General features: G+C 36.8%; 1 pseudogene; it reads left to right on the top strand.

Annotated features, from left to right (window-relative positions):
* The first annotated feature begins 1,336 nt into the window (after nucleotides 1-1,336).
* Nucleotides 1,337-1,821, top strand: LOC101589202 (annotated as a pseudogene).
* The last annotated feature ends 5,395 nt before the right edge of the window (nucleotides 1,822-7,216 follow it).

Here is a 7,216-nt window from a genome sequence, read left to right on the forward strand (position 1 = left end):
TCTGAAAATGACTGTCTTTCCTCAACTGATAGCCTGATGAATGGATAAAATGGATGCAGTATTTTGATACAATACAGTATTTCTCAGCTATAAAAAAGAATAAACTCATAAGTAATATAAATCACACTCACAGGTATAAATGTATTGTCTCCCTAGTGTAAGAACTTGAAAGACTAAATAAAATCTAAAAGATATAATAGATACTATGAAAAGGAAGGAAGGAAACTGCTCAAAGAAAAGGAATAACTTCCCTTTATTATTTTGACAATTGTACTACTGATTTCTGCTGATCTATTGAAAAGAGTAGTGAATACTTATTTTTTTCATTTCTCTTTTAAATTTTTTATAACTTTTTGACTAATTTTGAATGTTTATATTTGGTAATGCATGCTTATGTCTGGTAATCTGAGCAACTAACTTGAAGACAACAATATACAATACAATAACCATTGCTGAATTCCACTAAACTGGTTTAGTGAAATTCTGTATCAATTCTAATTTTTTGCTTTACTTTTTAAAATTCTTTTTAAAAATAAACAAATAATTGTCTTGTTGGGGTCTTTTCATTTTTACAGCTTTAAAATATGCCATTCTTTCTAGAATGCTTTTATTCTCCTCCATTTCCTGCTTACTGATTAAAACTGCTTTACATTAAGAGCAAATCATACCACATTCATCTAGATCTCTTCTCTCAGTAGACATCAACACACAATAAAGTTCCTTAATAACATCTATAACAGTTTGTCTAATGATTAGTAATCATTTGTGTATGACTATTTTAATAAAATGTATTTCTTCAAGTTAAGTTCTCATTAAGAAAGGCTTATGGGATTGGGGAAATAGCTCAGTGGAATAAGTGCTTGCCCGGCAAGCACAAGGGCCTGAGTTCAATCCCCGGTTCCAAAAAAAAAAAAAAAAAGAAGGAAAGAAAGAGAAAGGCTTATACATGATTTTAGCACAGTTTTATCTTCAGCATCTAGTAGACTCTTTTTCACTCATTAGTAGAATGAAAAAATGGCTAAAAAGTTAGTGAACTACTACAGCCAATACTAAAAGGGTTCTGTAACATGATCAAATGAGACTTGCTGCAAGAATAAAAAGCAGGGGGCCGGTGAGATAGCTCAGCAGTCTAAAGAGCCTGTTCAGGCAAGTTTAGGCAGGCACCGGGGACCAAAGTTCAATTCCCAGGACCACATGCCATGCCAGCCCTGCCCTCAGGGAGGGGTGAACCGGCCAAAAAAAACAAAAACAATAAAAAGCAGTTCGATTCATAACAGTGAAACAATGCATAGACTGTGCCAACAACATAAAGTACCCTTTTCCGAAGAAGCGAACCTTCCGCAAGCTTACCTACCGCGGCGTGGACCTCGAACAGCTGCTGGATATGTCCTACGAACAGCTGATGCAGCTCTGCAGTTCTCGGCAGAGGGGGTGGCTGAACCGTGGACTTCGGCAGAAGCAGCATTAGTTACTGAAGCGTCTACGCAAGGCCAAAAAGGAGGCACCACCCATGGAAAAGCCCTAGGTGGTGAAGACACACCTTCGAGACATGATCATCCTGCCCGAGATGGTGGGCAGCATGGTGGGTGTCTACAATGGCAAGACTTTCAACCAGGTGGAGATCAAGCCTGAGATGACTGGCCACTACCTGGGCGAGTTCTACATCACCTACAAGCCTGTGAAGCATGGCCGGCCTGGCCTGGCATTGGTGCCACTCACTCTTCCCGTTCATCCCCTCAAGTAGCCACCTGGCCAATAAAGCCACCACTGCCCCCCTCCCAAAAAAACATAAAGTACCAAAAAGTCACTGCAAATGACTAAAAATTTTTAACAAAAGCTATTACCTTTTCATAATAAAGTTGTTCAGTCTGATACAGTGCATTAAAACCAAGACCAATAGCCACATTTATGCTAAATGATTGAATACATATTTACAATAAGGACCAAATAAAAAAATACCCATGCTTGTTACTTACATTTAAAATTATACTATAGGGCCAACCAAAGGCAACTAAGCAAAAACAAGCAAACAAACAAAACACCCACAAGGATATGAAGCTTAAAAAAATAATAAAATTCGTTCTATTTGTACTAAACAAGAAATTGCATGTAAAATTAATTGTAAATAATCTGTAGAAAAATTTTAGAATGTAATGATGTCAATTGAATTGCAAGAAAAAAGATCAATATACAAATATGAGTATTTCAAATATGAGTATATCAATATACAAATATGAGTATTCCTTGATGTATCATCAAGGAATATTGTCAAAATTAAGAAAATACTTCTACTTATAATAGCATCAAAAAAACCAAAAGTAATAAACACCTATATACTGAAAATTATAAAAGATTGTTGAAAGAAACTATTGAAAATATAAATAAATTGGAAAAATTTTTGCTGTCACAGATAAGAATACTACATTCTCAGGCTCAGAAAATAAGTTGGTGAAGACGAAAATATTTCCAATATTAATCTCAAATTTCAGTGCACCCCCTATCAAAATATCAGGATATTTTGTTTTATTTTTTTAGTAATTGACCATCTGGTTAACACAAAAATTTGAATGATCGGGGCTAGGGAAACCGCTCAGTGGAATAAATGCTTCCCTGGCAAGCACAAGGCCCTGAGTTCAACCCCCCTGGTTCTGCCAAAAAATAAAAAAATAAATAAAATAAATTTTAAAAGATTTTTTGAATGATCCAGGACAGTTAAAACAGATTTTAAAAGAAGAATTTTCAAAGGGCCGGGAGTTAGCTCAATGGAATAAACACTTCCTTGGCAAGCACAAGGGCCTGAGTTCAATCCCCAGTTCTGCAAAAAAAAAAAAAAAAAAAAAAGAACATTCAAAGACACATTTCTCTAACAAAATGTATTACAAAGCTGCAGTAATCAAGAGAGTATGGTACTAGCATAAGATCAAGTAAATAAATCAATGGAAAAGAAAGAAACTAAGAGTCCAGACATAAACACCAACATTTATGGGTAATTCACTTTCAATAAGGATACTAAAAAAATTAAATAGGAAAAGAATACTCTCTTTCACAATATACCAGAATAAACTCAAAATGTAAAAGTAACTTTGAAGCCCTACCTCAAAAGAAATCTAAAAATTACTCAAATTGATTTATAGCCTTAAACATAAAAATTTAAAACTCCAAACTTTGTAGAAAGGAATCAATAATTTATATATATATATATTTAGTACAGGGTCTACAGGGTCTCACTGTACAGATCAGACTTGTAGTGATCCTCTTGTTTTCAGCCTCCTAAGTGCTGGGATTACAGGCATGCACTACCATGCTCAGTCTCAGTTGCTGTCTCAGCACATCCCAGGGGTGAGGCCAGCATGGCATGCAGGGCATTGAACCTCCATCCCTGCATCTGCCTACATAGGCACTTTAATCCACTAAACTATCTGGCTGGCTGGAATTAACCATTTTAACCATGGGTCAGACAATGTTTTCTTTGATAAAATGCCAAAACTATTAACAGCAACAACAAAAAGAGGTAAGTGAAGTTAACAATAAGACATATTTTTGTTTGCTGAAAATATCACCCAAAGAGTGAAATGACAATTTACAGTGTGGAAATAATATCTATAAATCATATATTCATTGATCATTTATCCAAATGATAAAAATTTGCATTGGCAAGGTACAAATAGCTATTACAACTCAATAATAAAAACACAAATAACAGAATCAAGTGATAAAACAATTGAATAAACATTTCCTAAAGAAGATGTAAAAAATTTTACAACTCAATAATGAAAAATACAAATATCAAAATTAAAACTCGGGCTGGCGAGATGGCTCAGTGGTCTAAAGCACCTACTTGGAACAAGCTTAGCAAACCACAGGGACCACGGTTCAATCCCCCAGCACCACATGCCAGCCAGTCCCGCCCCCTGGTGGGCTGAGCTGGCCACACACACACACACACACACACACACACACACACACACAATAAATAAATGTAAAAAAAAATTAAAACTCAATAAAGAATTGAGTAGACATTTTTCAAAGGCACAAATAGTTGATCAGCACATGAAAAGATGCTTTACATCATTAGTCGTCAGTAAAATGCAAATTCAAACCACAATGAGATAGCATTTTACTTCTGCAATCATGGTTTTAATAAATAAGATAGATAATAACGTGTTGGCAAGGATTTAGAGAAATTATAATCTTCATACATTGTAGATAATGATGCAAAATGGTGCAATCTTTTTGGAACAATACTTAGCAATTCCTCACAGTTTGAATATGGAGAAACCATATACTCAAAAATTCCACCCAAAAGGAGTGGAAAACAGTGGCTCATACAGTAAGTGCTAATAAGTATTCACAGCAACATCATTCCAAATGGGAAAAAGTGAAAACATTTCATGCTGACTGAAGAGCAGGTAGCATATCCACAAATTGGAATATTATTTGCCAATTAAAAGAAAAGAGGTACTGATATTGCATACAAGTGGAAAATCCTTGAAAACATGATGCAAGTGACAGAGACAATTGATAAATGCCATGCACAGCAATTGGATTGGCACTAAATACACAAGATTAACAAATCTGTGCAGAGAAATTAGATCAGCAATTAGTTAGGATGCAGATTCTAGGAAAAGCAATGGACATCAATTTTCTTTGAGGAGATGGTATAGACTCTGTCCGAGTCCTCATCTTGGTTTAGGAAGTTCATATTTGTAATCTTATGGATAAGTTATTAGAATCCCATTGAGTCAACTCCAACCCACCATATCCAGTATAGTACACCATACCCAGTACAATCCATGGTGAGAATAGGGGCTCTCAGGCATATTTGCAGCTATGGAGATCCAAGGAGTCCTAAGTCCAGCCATGATGAAGAGATCTGGAACAAAGGCCTTGACCCTAGGCCAAATCCAGGTGTTATCATTCATGAAGAAGGGAGTGGCTTGAGGATGAGTGACTGTAAGACTGGCAAGAAGTTGGTGAGTGTCATAAGGTGGGATAGCTAGGAGGCCTGCATTCACCTCTGCCATATGCAGAGAGAAGTATATGCAGAAAGAGTAATCTGCATTACACAGCTGAGCTAAAGCCAACTGAAGGCATAAGGAAAAGTCCTAGCCAGGTGTGTACATGTCAGTGCATGTACAGAAATAGGGTCAGGCTCAGCCAAAATGGACACAGTGGTCCTCATTCAAGGAGAGTCATCCAGGTGGTCCTCCACAGTTCCCCCTTCTTTGCCTTGAAGAAGCTGGAGCAGAGTCAATGGTGGCAGTGTGGCTGCCGGGCTGAGAATCCTCTGGGATACACTTTAATGAGAAAGATTATAAACAAGAAAATGAATGAATCAATTCCAGTATAAAACCAAGTGAGCCTTGGAATATGCAAATAGATTCAGTTCTTCTACAGTATCAGCAAACTTATCCCAATCAAATGTGGCTGTCTGTTGTGACATTGACAGCACTTTTCTCTGAAGATCATCTATATCTGCAATATTTTGATGGATTGTTCCTTGTATATGTTATTTGATCATTTCTCAAAGATGTAGGTTTTTGTTATATAATATAGGGTGATACAAAAGCAAGTCACATTATAGTGACACTGTAATCTGTGTTGCAATTGTAAACTTTCAATTTGATTTATAAAAAGGATGGAGGTTTCCAGAATGTTTACTGGGGTTTTCAAGTTTATACTAATATTTTGCTGAATTTTTCTGTTGTCATCAGCAGTTCTTGTCCAGTTGTCTAAAAAGTGAGCAGTTAGTACTGAATATGCTATTACCATAAGCCAATAGCTGCACTGGCTGTCAAAAACACTCAGGAGGTTAACCCTGCTATAATTCAAGTATCCTCTTGGTCCAATTGATAAATGTTTTAATTAAGGTCTCTACCAAGAAGAACTAAGTGAATGATACCATGGTATCCTTATATTGACTGTAAGCTGAACTCCAGACATCCTGCTCATGATTGCTACTGTGGAGGCCTTAGAAGGATGTTCAGGCATTATACAAGGGGTCAGATAGCAATTAGTACATGAGAACATATTTTGTTGCCACTTTATCTTTCCTTTTAGTAGTACATGAGGATTATAAACACATTTACTTTTATATATCTAAGTTCTTGTAATACAACTTTGACTTTTCATTCAGCTACTGGCTGCAGGTGCCCAGCCTGCAGCCATCCAGCATGAAAGGGTAGGGATAGATTCTATAAAGCATGTTGTATGGGTCCACTTTTGTCATTGACAATGAGCCTGGAAATGGAGAACTGAGGCCTCTACCTGATATTGCAACACTGAACAAGGCCTCTGAGGTTGTGAGATAGTTGGAGTAGTCTGCAAAATAAATTTCATTCCAGTCTCAATCTTTTCCTAGAGGGAATCCTCTGGGGGACCAGTCTACAAAGGAATAATTAAATTTGCATAAAGCCCATCCATGTTATGGATCTCTGCAAGTCTGCCTACAAATCACTTTCCTCAAAATGAGGTGTGTGAGTTCCTGGAGAAGAGACAGAAATGTTAGATTTAATGTTTCTTATGATATTGCCTTCTAGGGGCTGGGGAGATGGCTCAGTAGAATAAGCACTTCACTGGCAAGCGCAAGGGCCTGAGTTCAATCCCTGGTTCCTCAAAAAAAAAAAAAAAAAGATATTGCCATCTGAGGGAATAGAATTTAAGGTTAATAAGGCAAATTGTCCTTTAGATAATTGTACTTACCATGTCTGATCCATAGCTGAAATACAAGGCTCAGAATCTTATTGTAGATGGGCTATGCACAAAGGTGAAAATACAAAATGAAATATAACATTAGTCTGTTCCTCTAAAATTAATGGACCAGGTAAAATAGTACATGTAGAATTATTGCTCTCTATAGAAAGGAAAATTTCAGAAGATCTGTCTACCCAAGTAAAGGGTCTATAAGTAGGGGTGGATTAGGTGTGTAAGCATAATACTCTTCTCCCTGAACCACAGGAATATGTACTGTAATTGTTGGGAGAGCAAATATAACAAGAATAAGACTTTTAGGTGATTGAATCAAACCCCAACAGTTAACTAGGTGGCAAGCCTCACCAATGATCTGCTGCAGACCTCCCCAGGAAGGTGGTTAATGTGCTGCCAGGTTCATTGTTTGAGGTCTTGGCAGAGAGCTTGCAATGTTATGCAGGTGGGTTGGATTCTGGCCATGGAACAGCTCTGATGGTCAAAATGTCTCTTGATTTTCTGTGGAAAT

Source organism: Octodon degus, unplaced genomic scaffold, assembly GCF_000260255.1.
Source record: "Octodon degus isolate 3935 unplaced genomic scaffold, OctDeg1.0 scaffold00124, whole genome shotgun sequence".
Classification (NCBI taxonomy): domain Eukaryota; kingdom Metazoa; phylum Chordata; class Mammalia; order Rodentia; family Octodontidae; genus Octodon; species Octodon degus.